We start from the raw sequence: 21,871 nt of genomic DNA on the forward strand, positions 1-21,871 counted from the left end.
TCTGGGTCTAAAATTAACAATTAACATTAAACTAAATACAAATTACCTGCTAGGAAACATTACTAGCAAAAACTATAGAAGTGTGTTGCATGTTTGAATTGTAGTAATGACAAATTTGATGAAAACTCGATTAATGGATTTAAAGCAAGTATGTGCTAGCCAACAGTGTTTTTTAGGAAACATAAACCCCACGTATATTAACAAAACTATAGAACTGAACCTTTATTAGTTTGAAGCATTTCATTTTAAAACACAAACACAGATGAACAAGGGTCTTATAATGGCATGGGCAAGTGCATTCACTCATAGATCTTCCAAATATGTGTATGGGCACATTTATTGATCTGTTCTAGTACAGCTTTTCCAAAGAAATCCATTTGCCCTTTAAAGTTTTCAATTGTCCCCCTTTTTAGGATTTGACATTCTTCACTGTCATATGTGAGATTTCTAAAAGTAAGGAGAGAATGAAAGAAGCAGACAGCAAACCTGGCTGCTTGTGATTATGATTTAGGGTCATGAGACAAGAACAGTCACATCCGGTGCATCTTTATATTTTAAATTTTGTCAATTATTTTGGGAAAAGTTGTAAATCATTGACAGAATTTTCAGTCTCTAGTCACTATTCACTTTCTTTGCATGGAAAAATACAATGAAAGTGCATGGTGAGGCTGTCAGTCTATATAAATTCTGCCTAACATCTTGTTTTGTCTGCACTGTAAACAGACAGTCATATGGTGCGGAATGACATGAGGGTGAGTAAATGATGACAGAATTTTCATTTTTGGGTGTAAGATTGCTTTAATAGGTTTAGATAGCTTAGACAGCTTCAGAGATGAGCATGAGCTGGTGACAGCTCTCAGAAGTAACAAGATGTGTTTGGAGTGAATGGTGGAGGAAACATCAGGAAAGCTCTTGTCTGAAAGTAAATCGAGGAGAAGCAAAAGAAGGCAGAATTCATTTTCCATACTGACAGAAAGTAAAGGATGTAAAATAACATAGAATATAAGAAATAAGAAATCCAACCAGTGTTTAATGCAATTAAACAAATATAGAGCTGATCATGTCACATAATATTTGATTAATCTATTCGTATTATTGAAAAGATTTTCAGCTGTTTTTCGTGCCACTGAGGCACAAATGTTTTTTTAGTGTCAATCAGCACAAATTTCTGTTAGCAGTTTTTCGTGTTTGTGGCACGACCGACTTTATCATGTAGTTTTATATTTTGTTTTCTTATTGTTTTTCCATTATTTTACCATTGTTGCTTGGGGTTAGAATCACTTTCTGTGACATCCTAACCCAAACCCTAACTCCAACTCCAAGCGACAATAGTTTTAAAAGCAAAAGAAAAACATGTAAAAACCAATGCATAAAATTACATCCTAACGCAAACCCCAAATCTGACCCCAAGTGACAAAAATATAATATGCGATAAAGAAAGTCATGCTACAGACATGAAAAAATATTTATAGAAATTTGTGCTGAGTGACACGAAAAAGACATTTGTGCTCAAGGCACAAAAAAAAACAGGGAATATTGTCAATAACACAAATAAATTAATCATATATTTTATGACTATAACATGACTTGACGTGAGATAGGGTAACAACAAAGCAGATGATGGGCAAATGCCAACACTGCCTTTAAAAAAATGCTGGATTATTTTCAACCCAACGTTGGGTCAAAAGGGACGAACCCAACACGTTGGATTGTAATTTTACATATGAGGGTTTTGTTAACCATTGGTTGGGTCATATATAAACTTTTTATTTTTAACCCTTTGTTGGATAAAATCTAAACACTTTCTGTGCTTATTTAACCCAAATGCAGGGTTTCGTCCCTTTTTGAACCCACAGAGGGTTGGAGTAGATATGTGAAAGGTTTGATTTCCTTGAAAATGTACTTCAATTGGTAGGATATAAAATTTTTATTTTGTTAACTTAAATTGTCTCATTAGAAGTAAAAAAATAAAATCAATTTAATTTAATTCAATTGGTAACAGCTAAAAATGTAAGCTTTACATAAAATTATTCACTTAAAAGTGTAAAAATTTAAGTTGAAAATGTTTTTATTTTTAAATGTTTATAATTTAATCCAACCTTCACTTTTCATAGTGTGTGCAACACAACAACTGAATCAGAGCGTAGTTTCATTATCTTTTTTATCTTTCTTATTTTATAAACCTTACAATGACTTGCCAGGTCAAGTGTCTGAAAACTCCATCATCTATGTTTACATGCAACCAAATAATCTGTAATCGCATTGATGGCTCAATTATATTGAAAAGCATTCATTAACACTTGCAATTTTGAACAAGTTCACGTATAATATTTACCTCATATTTACGTATCACATGATTCTCATCACAGAAACACGCAATGGCAACATGCATTATTAAGTTAATGGGGTCACGCCCTGTACATTCTGCAGCATTTATGTATATTTCCATAACATTGGGCTACAAAAATCAATGAAATAGCACTGTGCCTTTCAAAAATTCTGTTTTCATTTATCTGAAAACTACTTAAGAACAACTTTCTCCAACTCAGCTTTGACTTTTATCCAGAGATAAAGCGTGAACTACACGAGAGATGCTGTCCACAGCAAAGCGTTGCCAAGCCTCTGCTTTTTTCAAGTTAAGATTTGGGCTATTGTTTAAACTGTTTCTACCAGTTGTTGTTTTTCTGCGGGTTAAAGATGAAATTTATTGTTGTTAAGTTATTAGTATTTGGGCTGTGAATAGACAATTGGATGCTTTTGGACTAGTTTTGAATGTCAATTGGGCTGGTTTTGATACGCAAACCTGGCAACCCTGGCTGTCAATCGAAATGTAAAAAATGTACATGTAAGCAAACATTTTAATCAGATTGCAATGTTTAGGGTACATGTAAACTGTATTGTCGTAACCCTTCAATCGGAATAAATTAAGTCGGATTGACAAATTTTGTGCATGTGAACATAGCCACTGACATGTTAATGTATTTAGTCATAAGTGTTTGTGTTAAATGCATTCATCTATGTCACATAATAGAGTTGTTGAAGTTCAGAACAAGATGGTTTTGCAGTTTACAGTAGTTGTACTGTATTTTCATCAAGGTCTTCAACATATTCATACTGTAATAATGTAACCCTACTGTGCTCTTATTACAAAGACAATCCCTTACGTATACTACATTAATTAACCTTTTGATTATTAACCAGACCACACCATCCCAATTAATTTCCCACATTAGAAATGGCTGATGTTCTTGAAATTGTACATGTAGCTCTTTTTCTGAAAAGTCTTGACAGTTTCATTCTCGTTTTCTTCAGTCTAAAAACTTGATCCCAAGTGATGCCTAAAACATAGGCTGTGAATAACAAATGACAGTATACATGAGATGTGCATTGATGTTTAAATTACTGTGTAGACATTTACATTACATACGACACGGTTCACGTCACATCACATCACAGTTGTATGTGACTGCTGTGTTTACAAAGACGTTTTACTCGTCCAATTAACAGCGTATTTTCCCTTGGCTGCTGGGCTTGTGTGGCCAAGCCTTTAGCATCTAAATTGTGGATGCCATCTCCCTCTGGAATAACAAACATGGATGCAAGCAGCCTGAGGGGAAACACGAATCTCAGATCACACCCGCTTCCACCGCTGAGAGACCCGCTGGGACGCGTCATTTTCTTTTGCTTGACAGCGCATTCTCTGAATACGCAGCAGAGATAGGAGGGAGGCAAGAACGCAATTTAGTTTTAAATTAAGTTGAGGAGGTTTTTCCTCTCATTCATTTTGATTGACTAACAAGGACATCCAGCAGAAGCCTGAAGGTATGGAGCCCCTGGTGGTTCTGTTTGGTCTGCATCAGTCTGGGCTAACTGACAGGGATGAAGAACCCTGGCCAAATCTGACCAATTACAATTCCAATAGAGAAGGGAAGGATGGTAAAATGAGACATTACAAAGAGGAAAAGAGAGAGATACCTGTACGCAGAGAGATGATAAGAATGGAAGAATTTAAAAATAGAGATAGATAAATAAAATGATATTGGTCATAATAGGTGTTTTCCTTGAAAAGAAGATACAATCAGGTGTTTAAAGTATATGTCTGCTAAATTTTGTCAACAATGGCATATAAATGACTAGAAATCTAACACGCATGGACTGAAAGCCACAAATCGTCACTTTTTGGTTTAATGGGCACTTTTATCTAAATAAGCCAATAAAAAAATTAAGAAAAGATTCAAGACTTGGAAGATTTTTGCGTTCGTTCTTTAACAAAAACCTGAACATATTCATTCTTCACATGGTATCTGAACATGACACAATCATATATGCCAAATCCAATCACTGAGCTTTGACATGAAGTAGATCCCTCCTCTTTTAAGCCAGAGCAGTTATGTGTGTAAAATCGCACCAGTAGCTCTTTTATTTAGTAGCGGCAGATACATGTATGCGAAAAAGAAGACACATGATTATGTGTGTTGTTGTAACTGCTTCATGGGTGGATTACTTGAGAAATCAAAAGATTGGATTATATCTAGAGTCACGTTGCGAGCTTGCGGCTGGCCCTTGAATGATCCGAGTGCTTGTGTATGTTTGTGTATGTTGGAAACAATTCTTCATACGGCCGTGTTTATTCAAGCTGAACTGTTTAATCAAAGAACAGAAGGAGCAGCTTGTAAACTTTCAATGCAGCTGCGGCGCTCACCCTTAATCCAGCCACATTAATGCAGCTCAACTACCGCGTGTCTGTGTGTTGTCTGGTCTGTGTTGTCTGCTCCACTGAAGTGTGACCTCTAAAAGATTCCCCACACTAAAATCCATGCAAAATCAAACCGGATGAGAATCATATTAGTAACCCCTGGAAACAGTTTTAAATCTGCACTTTAAAAATGCTGGGTTATATTATATTGGCCAGAAGACATGTTGGGTTATTAAAACCAACCTATCCTCCAATATGATTTTTTGGGTTGTTTGTCTACAGTATTCCCCCAAATATGACCAGCAGAAGTGTTTACTAAATTAACGCCTCTACCGGCACCATGTAAAACTTTATATATTGGGGTATAAAATTATATATAGGAGTATAATTTGGCAGTGATGACATGTACTGGGATATGATTTTCAATTTAATCCGCCAGTATTCATTGTATTTTATTACACATTACACTATTCAGCCATTTAGGGCAAATAACATATCCATTTACTTATTATATTATATAAAACACAGCATGCAAAACAGTGCCACCTTTTATTAACTCTTTTCCCGCCATTGACAAGTTATCTCGTCAATTAAGAGAAAACATTTCCCTGCCAACGATGCTTTCCTGACCATGTTTACAATAATCTGTAATTCCAAAACATGGGGCTCTTACCCAATTTATAAAAAATTTGAAGCAAATACTAATTTAACAACATTTTAAACCCTGTGTATGTTTTGATAATCAGTCTGAATCTGATCTCTAACATTCTAATATTACTTTACAAAAATGCAATTATTGCAGATTTTTGCTCAAAAATTTGTGTTTTTGAAGAAACCTACCCATATTTAAGAGGTTATAAAAAGAGAAGAAATGAAGATAGGATGAAAAGTTTTTTTCCCCCGTTTTGTTTGGGGTCTGTTTTTTCATTTGATATATTTGTAGGCCTATGCTTATATATTTATAGAAGAAAATTTTACTGGAAGGCATTTTGTGAAACTTTTGTAAAAATCACAAAAAAAAAAAAAATGCTGTTGGGGAATGAGTTAAAAAGAAAGAAAAGACGCATAGTGATCACAATCTGCTGTAAAAATCAGATCCTGTGAACATTAAGCGATTATATGTCATCTTTGATTGTGAACAACCATTGGCTCTCGTGTGTCTTGTGAACGGTTTCTGTTTGAATGAGATCTGACTTTGACTGTGTTTATGTATTTCTTCCTATAAAATGATCACATGGCTTCAGTTCGCAAGGTTTGCAACGTAAATTGTTTTGTAATACTTTTATATTTATTCAATTTATGCAATAAATACCTGACTGTACTTTTACTTGCATGTTGTGTTTTAGGTGCTTGAGAACTGGTTGGGTTTAGGGTAAGAGTGGGGTAGATGCTCCAAAATATCTTTAAAACCATTGTTTATGAAACCATTTTTACATTTATAAATGCAAAACATTTAATGAGTTTAATCTGACAAAATAAGATAAAACCTTAAAACGTAACCACAGGTTGTAATACCCTGCTGGTCGCTAGAGGGCACTCATCATCCCACACGTAATCTGACGTTGTAAAAAAGTGCTTTCACAAAGGAACTATGAGGTCGTTATTTTGGGTGGACTGTCTCAAATTAACCTATTCTGAGTTGTTTCAACTTATGGTTGAGTTAACAACATCCCAACATGTGTTCTGTCCAATATTTACCCAGCATTGGATTAAAAATAACCCAGCAGAATTTAGAGTGCATATAAACAGTGTCGTAGAAATGTTATTTATTATATACATAAGTATGAACTGTTTCAGAAGATTGTGAATAAACATTTGATTAGAGAAAAGCAGTAGATTTTTTTATAGCAATGACACTTGTTTGCAGTGACTAAAGCAATGTTTTTAAAGAAAGAATGTATGTATGTTGAATGTATATTTTGAATATTTTGAATAGAAATAAAAATATGAAAACATTACCAATATCCAATGTCTTGAATATCAAATGTTTCACATAATAAGATATAATACACTGAAAAAAAGGCTAGATTTGCTTACAAATATAGTGCATAATTTTTGCATCCATATTTTAAGCATTGCATGGAATTTTAAGCAATTTATGCAACTGCTTAAAATTTCAATTAAAACTTACTTAAAAAGTGGATGCAAAAATGATGCACTATATTATTAATTAAATCCAGCATATTATTTTTTACAGTGATATGGGTCTGAATTACAGTTCCAATGCAGAATAAAACTATTGAAAAAACAGTATACCAATATTTTTGGATTAATCCAATGCTTTAAAATGTAATTATAATTCTTACACTCTCATTTGTGACACTGGAAATCACACGGGTATACTTGTAGAAAAAGACAATAATATATTGTATGGGTCATAATTTCTTTTATTCCAAAAATCATAAGGATATTATATAAAGATCATGTTCAATCAAGATATTTTGTAAATTTCCTACTGTAAATATCTAAAAACATGTGAGTGGATGCAGTTGCTAATGTATTTATTTGGACAACTTTAAAGGCAATTTTGTCATTATTTAGATTTTTTTTGCATCCTTAGATTCCAGATTTTCAAATAGACCAAATATTGTCCTATCCTAACAAACCACACATCAATGGAAAACTTATTTATTCTGCTTTTAGATGATGTGTAAATCTTAATTATGAAAAAAACCTGACTGGTTTTGTGGTCAAGTGTCACAATTGTCCAACATTACTTGTTTAATTTGTTGTCTCGAGTCTTGTTACAGTATTTACATGATTGGTGAATTTGAGTTAATTGAGCAAACTGAACAGAATTGTTTATCACATACCATATGTCCAGAGAACGGATATTTCTTTTCTTTTTTACTTGTCCTCTCTTCAATTTGGCCTGGATGCCCCTCTGAGAGACAGAATAATTCAATTCACGTGCGGGAGTCTGAATGTTTGACAGCTAAGGGCAGACACAGAGAAACAAGAACTTAAAAGTTTGCATAACCTTTATAACTGTACTTACTTCATTAATGCAGTGCCAAACATATTTGATTTCCTCTTTAACCGAATTGTTTAATATCATCAAATGAAGTTTCAGGAATATCTAACAAAAAAGAAACCGTTTCTATTTATATCATAAAAATATTTGTGAAATGTATTTTTCTTCAACCAAGAAAAAATCTAACATTAAGAAGATTACTTACTACTTATGCTAGACATAAACGGCTTTTAATGTAAAAAAAAGTGTAATAAAAATACCAGAACAAAAAAAGTAGATCAGTCTGGAAAGGGTTATAAAGCCATTTCTAAAGTTCTTTTTAAGACTCAAACCACAAAATGAGTCATTATCCCCATATGGAGTGCTGGAATAGTGGTGAGTATTCCCATGAGTCCCCGACCGGCCAGAATACATCCGAAGGCGCAGTGGCACCTCATCCATAAAGTCTCAAAGGATCTCAGAAAGAAGTGCAGATGTCTCTTGCATCAGCTAAGCCCAGTGCTCTCCAAAAGTAACTGCAAAAAGGTGATAACCACTACTCGCCTAAAAGAACATCTCATCTGAATCATACCACTATTTTTTGATCCATAGAGAGCTTTGTGGTAGTGAAACTTTTAAAAGCGAGAGTCTCCATATGTCTGGTGTAAAGTGAATAACGTTTTCCCCCTATAAGAACATCAAAGCAAAATGTGTTGGCAGAATTACAATGCTCTGTTGCCTTGGGATCTGAATGACTTGCCGCATTTGACAGAAGCATGAATTCTGCTAAAGTGTTATTGGGGGATGCAGCAGGACAATGATCTAAAACAGAAGCAATTTCACATCTACAGTAAAAGGACAATGGAGTGGTTTAAGCTGAAATCCTGATTCAAACTCAGTGGAAAGGATGTGTCAGTATCTGAAAATAACCTGATAATCTGCCAATCTCTCAGAGTTAAAGTACTTCTGGGAAAAAGATTTGGCCAAGATTACTCCACAGAGATGTTCAAGGCTCATATCACATTATAGAAAGTGTTTAGTTATTGCTGTTATGAGTGGTCCGACTGGATATTACTTTAGGTTTAAGGGGGCATTTACTTTTTCAGGGGGAAGATATGATTGCATGTTACTGTAACTTATTTGACAGAAGAAAGGAGATAAACATTAAAATACGGACTTCTGTGTTTACCCGGGTCTTACAATATTGCATTTGTCTGAAAATAGGAAACCATTCAATGCTCCAAATAGACAATCGTTTTTTTTCTCACACATTTAAACACACACACATAAGTGCTGTTCACAGTGTGGTTAACCTGGGGCTAATCACATTTTAGCTTTGTGTTAAGCAACGTTTGATAGAGGATAAGCTCCCACTTTTTAGTCCTAACATTTCAACCAGAGGTAAGACTATATTATCATTTGTTTGTTATGCATAACAGTATAAGTGGGGCGGATTTACATTTACTGCGACATTTTCACAGATGGACAAGCAATTCCAGCATCGTCACCAGCTGTATTTATCAATTTAATTGACCTCATAAAAATGCAAATTAGCAATGTTAACCTAGTGTTTAAATCACACAGTGGGACAACTCGAAACCTGACTACTCAGATTATTTACTAACCCTGGGTAACATGTGCAAAACAGGGATAACCCAGTAATACAGGTATCCAGGGTTTTACATTGTAAAAATTTCAACATACAGTAAACAGCCCAATAGAGTAATTTTTCTTTATCTTTGAAAATAGCAATTACAGAAACCTGTTTTTAAAATGAAATCCAATGTTGACTGCTGACCAGGGACCCTCAACTGGTTTGGGGCAGTTGTGGATATTTTTAATAGTACATATTCCCTGTATTATGACAGACACAGTACGTATTAATGTCTCAGTTAGCAATCACGGCAGTGGGGCTTGTCCCATCTGAACTGATTCAGAGCTGTCAGGAACACTCACTGTCAGAACCTTCTGTCAAGTCTCCATCTGTCTGCCGCCCACCCAACAGCCTGCTTATGCCTGCCCTGCCAGATAGGAGAACTTCTGGCGGGGCGCCTCAAGAATTTCAGCAAGGTCCACAAAATCAAGAGTTTACAGCCTTATTTATTTAAAGCCTGTGGAGAGAAAACACAGTGGAATTCACACAGATTTTTTTTCTCAAATTGCATTTGTGATTATTGTATTTTTTTATTTCTTTTTTTAAGTACATAAAATATATTGTCCTATATGAAGCCTGTACTATGTGTAATGCATTTAAGTGAGAAATAATATACGGTTGTTATTGCCGAATAACTCCTGAGTCCCAACAGGGTGATCAGGATCTTGTATCATCCTAAAGCGGTCTATTTGCGATAAGATCCGGCTGGCTGTACATCATCCCGCTTAGTGCATGGCTACTTGCCACATGAATAAATACTGTATATGGACACAAAATATTGATTTGATATATTTTATTAGCTCATTTGTGAGAAATGCGAGCCTTCCACAAAGAAGCAGCATTTCATATCAGCTAAAAGCCAAAATGTGAAGTTTAAACAAGGCAAACAAGTAGTTTGATTTATTTATTTGTAAATATAATCTCATACACGTATATGTAATTAATGATGCATATTTATATATTTAGGCTATAGTTTATTTGAAAGTATTATACTACAACTGTCAAGAAGACTCACAGCAGTGTTCATTTTGACATCAGATTTAAAATTTTTGACTAAAATGCAGTTTAGTTTTATTCATATTTTAGTCATCTGAATTGTTTTAGTTTTGATCAACTAAATGCCATGAGATTTTAGTGGACAAACTCTACATTAGATTTAGTCGACTAAAGTTGAATTGATGTTAATTTGTTTTACCATGCTGACAAATATGTAACTGTTGTGATACAAATATTCATATCCCGAAAATATTTCAGAAAAGTGCGCAATATAACGTTTGTTCATGTTTCACGTGTAAAAAAATTGACTTATCTCTATACTGCTGTTTTCACTGTCCTAAAAACAGTCTTCCTTGTTCTATGAAGTCCCTCCTTCAGAAATACGTAATGAGTTCTGATTGTGTAGTTTGTGTACAAAACATTATCAGTTTATTCAAATCATTAAAGCTCTCATTCGGACTCAATTGACTCGTTCAGTGAAGGGTGTGTTTGTTCAGTACATTCAACCAATGATCCTTCAAGGCTCGCACTTGAATGCTATCAGCTCATGCATTGGGCTTGTGGCCAATGAGGGAGAGAATTTAGTGAATGAGAAAAAATGAGTTAATGCATATTAAAAAACAATATGTTTTTCAGATTAATTCTTAAAGACATGTAGTACGTAACACCACTATCTCACATTAAGTGCACTACATGTTTTCAGTCATGCATCCCTCTTTATAGTACATAGCATACCGTAGTTGATTCAATGTGAGGACAATGAAATTGTAAACTTATCATTTTTTATGTTAATTAATCTTATGATCTTACTCAGGCAATCAGTACAGGACATCGCGGGTTTATTTTGGCTTATACTTTATAGTTTTTGTTCCAGCTAAGGTCAAAATATTAACATTTGTGCTTGCCTTTAAAAAAAATCTCTTGCAACTGCACTTCACGTTTGTTTTGATTGTAACAAGTTTAACAAAAATGTCCTTTGACAAAATCAAACATGATTTTATTGAAGTTAACAAAAACTATGACGAAAAATATTCATCAACGAAATTAACACTGGCTCACGGTACTCGGTAATGAGGCTGTGTTATTAGTTTCATCCAGTTGTTATGTAAGGAGTGACGACGGGACGTTAAATCATTCAAAAATAATGCACTCCCAAGGTGGTAATGCACCACAGGTGTCCATTATTTTCAAATAATTCAATGGCTCGTCGTCAATTATTCTGCTTATACCACGGTTACAACAGACATTGCTCTAGTGGTTATTTTATAAGACAGGTATAAGTTATAAGACTATTGACATGTTGGGTGTGCGTTTATCAAAAAATAATGCATACCGATGGAGCATTTCTCAACCAATCATAGAATAAAGCGTTTGACAGCCCTGTGTGTATTATTACTGGGAGTCATCAGAATCAAGTATTCATAATGTTTCATAATGCATAATGTTCAGTTTCATGTTCTAAAATCAGTTACTATAAAACATTATAATCCTTACTCATTCATGAGACACATATTAGTCATTTGAGTCATATGATCATCACCAAATTTTATATTTTTTAATAATGTTAAAATGCATTAGAGCTTAGTTACAATTTACAATGATTTTTGAGAAGATATGTGGAGACTAATACTTTATCGTGGCAATAAATCCCCTTACTGTAAAATAAAGGTGCTACACAATGCCACAGAAGAACCATTTTTGACTGCACGCTTCCATAAAGGAACATCTGAAAAACCTTTCTGTTTTATAAAGGATCCTTGTAGTGAAAAGGCTTACTATACTTTAAAAGATAAAAATGTTTCTTTGAGGAATCTTTGACTGAATGGCATCACTGTGAAGAACTCTAGCACCTTTATTTTTAGAAATGGTAATGCATTAGAAATATCTGTAGGGTGCATGATATATGCAGGCTTTATACAAAGACTTCCCATATAAAAATGTTTTAAAACATCTTGATATTCCCAAAGTATGTATGAGCATCTGGCTGCCTGCTCTGTAAATTTCGGTGAGGGCTGACAGCTCTGCTGTCTCATATTTACCTTTTCCTGTAAGTACTGTCTGAAACGATAGCTGCATTCTCACTTTTGTCCAATGAAAGCAGATACTTCAAAGGGAAATACAAACTGCAAGGTTGCGCGTGTGGCTGCCAATGGCACCTTGAGATGAACGATGATGATGATTTTTGTTCTCTTTCTCTCCCCTCATGTCTTTGGCTATGGTTCAGTGTGTTTGGGTCAGGCCACCCTCAGCCTCCAATCAGAATGCTGGTAGGGCGCGAGAGTGAGGATTGTTGAAAAGTGACCCACGACCTCGTTCCAGGTGCCCGGCAGTTACTCTGATAGCACTGAGGAAAGGTTGGGAAGTTCTTTGAGTTGTAACACAGCGGGTCAGCTGAATCTTCCAACCTCAGTCAAACTAACTTTCAGACATATTTGCTAACCACTGCAAGACTGCTCTGGCACTGAGCAGAAAGGTTAAAGACATGAATAGTTGTTCATGTAGATATGACAGCAGCATCCTGCTCAAGCTGTTAAAAGATAACTAGCTACAGTAATTTATGTTTAAAGCACTCAAATAGCATATATCCGCTTTGCTGTATCTATTTTTATAGAGGCTTTAGAAGTGTGCCTTAGTATTGGGTCACTAGAGAAAAAAAAAGGCCTCATAATTGTATTCATGGTATATATTTTAGCATACACTTTATAGCCATAGCTTAGCATAGCTAAGTAGTCTATGAGACTTTTTAAATCTCAAATGTTTTTAACTTGGCAGTATTGCATCGGATACAGCGTACATGGCACAAACCACAGAAAAAATGCATAAATAGCAAATAAACAAAATATGTTTTTTTCTTATTTGTCACCTTTGAAATCATCATGCACATTGTTTAATTTTGTTACATTGGGTGTATTGCGGTGTAGGCTAAAAAAATTAAACAAGTAAAAGTAACAAAACAAACTACAGTTTTATTTCACTGTGAGTTCCTCCGTACCCACATTCTGCTTCTTTAAAAACAGTTTGAATGTCAACATTCAGATCAAGCAGAAATAACATGAAACATGGAGACGTCAAGATTATGTCCTCAGGTATAATTTTACAGAAACTATCCAAGCACATCTATATCTGTTTTTTGACTGGCGGCAGTCAGCTGCCAGTTTCTCAGCTTCTCCTCTTCCTCTGGCCTTTACCAGAGAGACTAGATTAAGTGAACAGAAACCCTCATTATTTTCCACAAAAAGCGCAAGAGGACGATCCACTTGTTTGCTTTTGTTTCTGAACAAAGACGTTATATTTGCTGCCTGTTCTCGCTGGACTGCGCCTAAGCCCTCAAAACCAGCCAAGCGGTACAATGCACATGTTTGAGTGATTATCATCACACCCTTCAACCAGAGGCAGAAAAACAGATGTGTCAGAATTCCAAAACCAGAAGAACATGAGAGCAGGTGGTGTCGGAGAAATGCAAAAAATTAGACCTGGAAATTTGACCTATTATTACACGGCTCGTTGGAATGCTTGATTCTTTTTGGCCAGTCATGACATTCGCGGTTTGTTAGTCCCAGATAACAACCGCTCAAAACGAATAACACTCGCTAACGCGGACGTTGCAAATAATTTTGACAGGTATAGTTTAATATTACACAACAGTAAATATAAATATGTCTTTTAGCAACATAGATGACATTATGGCTGCATTTACACGGATTTAGAGCTCACATCTCACACAGATCGGATATTGCTGCACTTGTGTAAATACAAAAAAACTTACATATAATATTTTTTCCTATCCGATCTGAGTCACTTCCAAATGTGTATTTTTATCGGATACATATACGATGTCCAGACATCCGAACTGCGTCTTAACACACATATCCGATTTTTCTTGATTATGAGGTCAGTGTTACACGATGGATTTCACTGACCGTCATCATTTCGCACCTGAAGTAAGTTACACGCAAGTTCACCCGGCTGCAATGCCAGTGTAAAATAAAAATAGAAATATAAAATATTTCAAATCAACATTTAATATTCCTTACCTTACTTTTGATGGAAATACCCATGTAATAAGTGGGATAATGTACAGTGAGCCGGTTGTTATCTTGAAATAAGCTCCTTCAGTGTGAAACAAGACCCTCCTCATCACAGTGTCGAGGCTTATTTCTGCGATAACAACTGGCTGCCTATATATTATCCCTTACTTATTACACGGCTCTCTGGAATGCTCGATTCTGATTGGTCAGTTGAGACATTTGCAGGTTCGTTCTTTTCAAATAATAACCAATCCAAAGTAATAACGCATAGCCGGTACTACTTGTACGAGTAAAATCGCCTCCGCTTCGCATCGGGTCCTGATCACACTGTCGAGGCTTATTTCCCGATAACTACCGCCTGCCTCTACTGCCTCTATTATCCCTTACTTAACCTACTGTATATTAAAACCTGGGACATGATATGGACTCGATTGAGTTGATCAGTTACATTAGTATAATAGCAATATGAGAAGAACATCTTTAAATGTCGAATCCACTACGACACACCATTGTGTCCCTGAGCAAGACACTTAACCCCTAGTTGCTCCAGAGGCGTGCAACCTCTGACGTATATAGCAATTGTAAATCGCTTTGGATAAAAGCGTTAGCTAAATGAAATGAAATGTTCACGAATAATTGTAACACTTTACAATGAGGATGTGTATTTTAACATTAGTTAAATTCTTCCACCCTGAAGCTATTTTGGGGATTTTCGCCTGGATTTGGCCTACCCAATTTCAAAAACGTCCCATACCCACATGCAGAGGTTTACATACAAAAGTTTGGTATCTTTTTACAGGTAACCCTTTGAAATTACATAAAACACTGTTGAAAGTGCTAAACATGGTTGTATGTGATATCAGTCCTCTAATAAACACAAAAATAAATAGGCGCTTTTTGATGTTTTTTTCTAAAGTTTTTATTTGAAAGTATATAACTCTGGCCCTGGGTATCTCAGGTCCCTGCAGACAGTTTTGTTTGATTCCAGCAAATGTCAGCTTACAGAGGAAAAAGGAATTTTTTCTCTATCATAATCTCTGCAAAAATGATTTTACTCCAACTGAAGCGAGGAATAATACCCTTTTTGTATAAAATTTCTGCCTAAAAACATTTGAAGTGTCCCCATAACCACATATAGTGGAATAAATGCAATTTCTTTATATAATTTTAAAGAAAACCCTTTGAAGTTACATAAAAAGCTGCTGTTTGTGACAAATATTGTTATTTATGTTGTTTTTCATATGATGAAACACCAATTTTTCTTTTTTTCTGTTGTAAATACTGTCTTTGATAGTGTATAACTCTGGTTCTGTGTGCTCTAGCAGACAGTAAACACCCAAAAAAAGAATGAACCCTTTAGCATGTCGCATTCAAAAGTTATTCTCATTTTACTAAATGGTGTGAAAATACATTTTTCATATAAATATACATTTTTTGTTTTGCACATATAATAAATAGCAAGGGATTAATTATGCACACAACCAAAGAAAATGCTGTGAATGGGCTCATTGTTTAGAGTAGGACCTAAAATAAAAGATGGTGTATCATTTGTGGCTATATGTGCTATCTGAGGCAGTCCACACTCAAGTTTCCCATATGTTTACAAAATACCATTTTTTACCTTATTATTCATTCGATGATTTTTGGATATGTGTTGATAATAGAACAAAAATAATGCTGTAGCCTTATTTCTGAGAGTGAGAGCTTTCATTTGATATAAGACTTGCCCATGTTTGTCATATTTGACAAATATGAAACATGTGAATATTAAATCATATAAAAAAATATGGGGGGGTGATAGTGTAAATTAAGTGTAAATAACTTTCTTACAGTAAAAGATGTGTCAAAGTGATGCATATCTGCAGAAAGTAGAGACTCTAAGCTTTCAAACAGTATCTCATATGTGTTACTGGGGTCCATGACGGAGCATTAAAGATTAAAAGAATATTTTATATTAAGTCAAAATACGAAATTCTGGACCCGGGACAGGGTCCTCAGGGTTGAGGTGGTTTTAATGCACAATGAACTAACATTAATGATTGTTTTTGCATTAATTAACATTAAGATTAAAGGGCTCATTGTAGTGCATACGTCCTGCGGCGTAGTAATGTAAAGTTACAGAAAAAAAAACATATTTTTGTATCGCAGGAAATTTCTGTAATTTATTGTGCCTGTTATTTTACGATATTTTTACGGCACCCCAGCTGCAGGAATTTGACAGTTTTTTATGATTTTTTTTACAGTGCACGATGCCGTAGGCTACGCTTTGGTTTTCATATAAACTTGCAAATCGCCGCAAGAATTACAATCCACCTCAAGGAGACCCCGCAGGGATACAATGACCTCCCAACAACCTCCAACTGCCCAACTGTTCATAGATACAGATCTCTGAGAAACTGATGGACAAATTTACCTGGAGTTGCATTGTTTGCAGTCTTTCGTAATCAGACATTTATCGGGTGCATAAGGTTAGTGCAAAAGTTTTGTGTGGAATATCCCAAATAACATATCAGTCAGTTTTCTGTTTATTGAATGACCTACAGTATATAAAAAAATGTACTTCTGAGTTGTCGTCCGCATCGACGTGCAAACACATGCGCAGAACGCTGGTAGGCATTATCCATGCGTGTAACCACAGTAGCAGCTAAAATGCTAGAAGATGCAGCTTGCTCAGTTAACCCATAAACGAAGAACAAACAGCAGCTTGTTGTGTATGTTTTGAAAAGACCAGCAATGATTGAAGTAAATAGCCAGTGATTTTTGTTGCAGTTTGAGTTAAATCACTCCTCAACTTGACCCATCTTTGTTCTCACTGGCACGAACGGAAATACCTAAGACGCAGTTTTTTCCACCTGATGGGAGGAGTTCTAGTGGTCCCCGTAAAACTGACACGCTGTTCAAATTTTGGCCAGGTGCACGTCAGGCTATGGATAACCTACGGCGAGAACCTTACACACGACTATAACATGGGCTTAATGCTGAAAAGTTATACTACCCATTTAGTCATTTTTAGTTCATGTTAGCTAATGCGTTTTCTAATGTTAACAAATAACAAAGTTTAACTGGAATAAAGTATTAACTTTAAACACTGATCAGGCCAGGAAAGTTCAATGTTAATGAGTAACATATGGTTATCAGACAAAGTGTTCTGGTGACATCAGTAACTGTATATACAGTAGTTTTTCATGGATCTTTAAGGTACTAGGGCCAACCGGGGTGTCTGCCAGATATCTTTATGTTAATAAGCCTCCATTAAGAAATGATTGCTGCTGTTGTTGTGCTTTGCCACTGCAAAATCTAACTGCCAATTATCTGGTGGCAATGCACTAAGCTCCATTTGCCAGGGTGGTGATAAATACGGTTTTGCTCAGCTCCTTCTTCCATTTGCCTCGTTTTACTTCGTGCCCTCTAAGTCCCTCGCCACATCAGTACCAACCATTATCCGTCATTCTGCTTTGCTGTGGTTCATGTTTCATTAGTGTACGGCCTGAGATGTGCAGCTCACGACAAGGATGTTTAAATGACTTCAGGTGGTGCTAGTGGGACATTAAAAGTGCGATGAGTTCAAACAGATCCTAACCCTAACTTTAATTTATGCTTTCATTTCAGCAGCCTTTGGTGTGAGGGAACCAAAGCACAGACCACCGGCATAGACAATGGCAGTCAAGTGACCGATTTTTTGGCAAGAATGAGGAACAGGAGGGTCTGTACTGTAGGTGGCCTTTATCTTTGCCGCACCTGACATTGTGAAGGTCGTTTATTATCTGTCGGTGTTTTGTGTGGCGCCAGAACGCGCTTGTCTCTTGGGGTGCGAGAAAAGCACTTTTTGAAATGCTGTGGGGAAGGGCAATTGATTGTGCAGATAGTTTTGGTGATTAGACACATCAGTCAGTGTCAAGATTATCTGTGCCATCAGCTGATCTAAACAGCTGTAGGCCCGTCTTCTTTTAACGCCTGCTAAATCGGTCGCATCTTTGCTCTTTTTTGCTCCGTTCCCAATTACTCATACTGATTGAATATATGCAAATCGCCGCAGGAATTACAATCCACCTCAAGGAGACCCCGCAGGGATACAATGACCTCCCAACAACCTCCAACTGCCCAACTGTTCATAGATACAGATCTTTGAGAAACTGATGGACAAATTTACAAAAACTGAGTTGCATTGTTTGTAGTCTTTCGTAATCAGGCATTAATCGGGTGCATAAGGTTAGTGCAAAAGTTTTGTTTGCAATATCCCAAATTACATATAAGTCAGTTTTCTGTTTATTGAATGACCTACAGTATATAAAAAAATTTACTTCTGAGTCGTCGTCCGCATCGACGTGCAAACATAAAAGCGCAATGCACTCTACAGACAATCTTCTATCTGATCTCAGTTCACCCGTATACGGTTGCCCTTCTGTGAAGTGACCATCTTTGATCTCGGTGCCTTGCTCTCCATCACCTCTCCTATAATCCTGCTCATTCACCCCCGTCTTTACTCCGGCACTGTCTTTTTATTTAACCCTTTTATTGTCTTTTATATAAAAATATCAGTTTTGTTTCTGGATATCTAATATTTGGTTCTAAACCAACTAAATAAAATACAATATTTTTATATATATGTGTGACTGTTAAATCCAAGCTAAAGTTTTATAAAGTTGGGCTGACGATTATCATCTCAGGAAGCTGAGTATGTGAGGACTGGCGATGCTTTGCGATATGCAGCATCTCCTGCGGGACAGAGAGATAGGTGTGCATGGGTAAAGGTTAGCGGGCTGATTGAACACCTGTCCTCCCACCTGTGTGATGGACAGAGAAACCGCAGATCTGTCCTTTATTCGTCTCCGCCTGCTGTACGAGCACAGATTATCCCGTTGGCTCTGTCGGCACGATGCCCCATTACTGTTGTGTGCCGTCAGCAATGACACACCAGTCGCAGTCTAGTCTTGGTTGCTATGGATGTATGTGATTTTGCAGGTTTATGTCTTATGCGAGGCATTACTAACATCTTGAACTGTTGAATCCAAGTAAAGAAGCCCTAAGGCATGGTTAGGCCTGCGAAAGTAAGAACAATCTGATGGTATTGTGCTGTGAAGCTGGAAAAGCTTCACTTCTGCATCAGATTAAAGGGATAATGCTATATTTACCTCTTGGATCTTCTTTGCTGTGGTTTTCTTAAGTTCTTAACCTCCCTTTAAACAACATAGAAAGAAAGAAGTTTGTAAATGGAAGTAAATCTCTAAAAAAATACACAGGTGCGGTGCTATAGCTTGCCTTGGATACGCACCTCCGGTTTGACACAATAAGTGGCAAGCAGCCTTGTGTTGCATGACACCTGTAGAAAAAACTCTATTGTGTGAAACTAAATAGAAGTTAATAACATGTTTATTGCGTTATTTTGGTTTGAGATTTGTTGACAGAGGTGCGTAAAGCAACTATCATTTTACAGTTTTTTGGTCACAAAAATAATTTGTCTGTATGTATTTCTCTTTGAAGAAAAAAACTAAACTGAAGATGACCCCATGAGATTCTGTGAGGGAATTTCTTCAGCTGTTTTTGTAATTTAGATTTAATTAGATTATTATTTAAATCAATAGCGTAAATTACAGCCTAAGCTTAATAATGACAGTAAGAAAATTATGAAACATATTTTTAATTATATTAGAAAATGGTCGTAAAATAGCTATTTTAAAACATTCTGCATTGTGAGTAATTCTCAAAAGTGTACAAGTTTACAAAGGTCATAAAATATTTTATTTAGCATTATATTATATTATTTGCGTCCCTTTGTCTTACATTTATCACATTTCCCCACCGATCTCAGACAATTTTTCTGATAGTGAATCAAATTTTTCCTCTTAATTAGCTTCTTTCTAACCATCTGAAGCTGAATATTATTAGACACTTTAATGGGTTACCTTTAACATGAATTACTTTACATGGATGATGGGATTAAATTAGCATCTGATTATGAGGTGCTATTAATCTAATGGGATTGGATGACAGCAGCCCTCAAATCACAGATTTAAACAGATCTTCTTTTGCGGTGTATGCAAATTTTCCTTAAGGGGATACAGAAATATATAGGCCACAGTTCTGTATATATTACTACTCACTTGCTTAATAAAGGCATTAACCTATATCCAACTGTATTTTAATGTGCAATAGACTAATACATTGTAGATGCAGCATGTTAAGGGATTTCAAAAAATATAGTGGCCTAAATCTAACATACTCCCTAAGCTTGATACATGATTGTGACCTTGGAAGCCTGCATTAATGAGAGGCTATATTAAACTGTCATTCTGTGTCCATAACATGAAGGTCAACCAGTGGCCATTTTTCACTATTGATGTCTAAGGACTACTCGGTTATAGCTCATACAACTGTATAAGTATGTTCATGCATAATAGAGTTACATATTCTCTCAAACAGATAGATATGTTCAGGAAGACACAAATAGCACGCTGAAAGAAACACTGGGGTTTGCAGAAGATGAATAAGTGAACCCAGGATGCTTGCACACACAAGTACTTCTTTAAGGAGAGACAGATAAATTGAATGATGCCTGAGAAAGCCTTGTCTGTAAGTAAAAAAAATAAAGGTGATATAGGCCTTACTTTATATAGTTTGAATGTTTTGTCTGGCTGAGGAACATGCAGGACTTGGTGGTTGCTAACGTCTTCAGAGTGATTGCTAGGATGGCCTGGGTGGTTGCTAGGCATTTACCTGGCAGATCATAAAGTGTTCTGAGTGGATATACAGTGGACAGACAGATAGACAGAAAAATTGATAAATAATGAAGTGAAAGAGAGATAGAGAGAGATTTGAAAAAGATTTGTGAAACAGGTCTAACAGAGTCTCTCTGTCTTTAATGTTAGATAGAAGTGTGTGTGTGTGTGCGTGCGTGCGTGCGTGCGTGCGTGTGAGATTGACGTGCTTGCTGATATGCACATCTATACCTTTCACAAGTTATCTTAACCAAACCTTCATCTCCCACAACAGAATTGATCAATCACAAGTGACCTGAAAAATGACTATGTCTCAGTTCAGACAGGCAGCAAAATTCAGATTTATTTATTTGGGGTTTTTTATAGTGTATAATAAATCCACATGTGGCTTAAATCTGATTAGGATCAGATTTGTGCTTAACACATAGTCTTTTTGTTAAAGGTCAAGTCAGATTTCAACTGCTTGATTTCCATCATTTTGGAAAAGTCATAAAAATGTGCCGTATAATCTGGATCTGAGTCTGAACACTTCTATAAAACAGCATTAAGATTCCACTTCTGTTTTACCCAAAGATTGAATATGAATATTGAATATGAATTTTGGCCTATTCATTTTTTCTGAGTTTTCTTCAAGTTCTTCATGTTTTTCTCCAGATTTTATACCATGCCAGAGACAGACAGGAAAGAAATGAAATACTCGCAGTGAAATACTCGCCACATGTAACATTACGAACAACATCTGCGGTTCTTTTATACAGCATATATCAACTGAACTTGATCTCACAGTTGAGATTGTATCCCCAGTAGCCTAAACTAAAAAAATCTTTC

Source organism: Paramisgurnus dabryanus, chromosome 16, assembly GCF_030506205.2.
Source record: "Paramisgurnus dabryanus chromosome 16, PD_genome_1.1, whole genome shotgun sequence".
NCBI lineage: Eukaryota > Metazoa > Chordata > Actinopteri > Cypriniformes > Cobitidae > Paramisgurnus > Paramisgurnus dabryanus.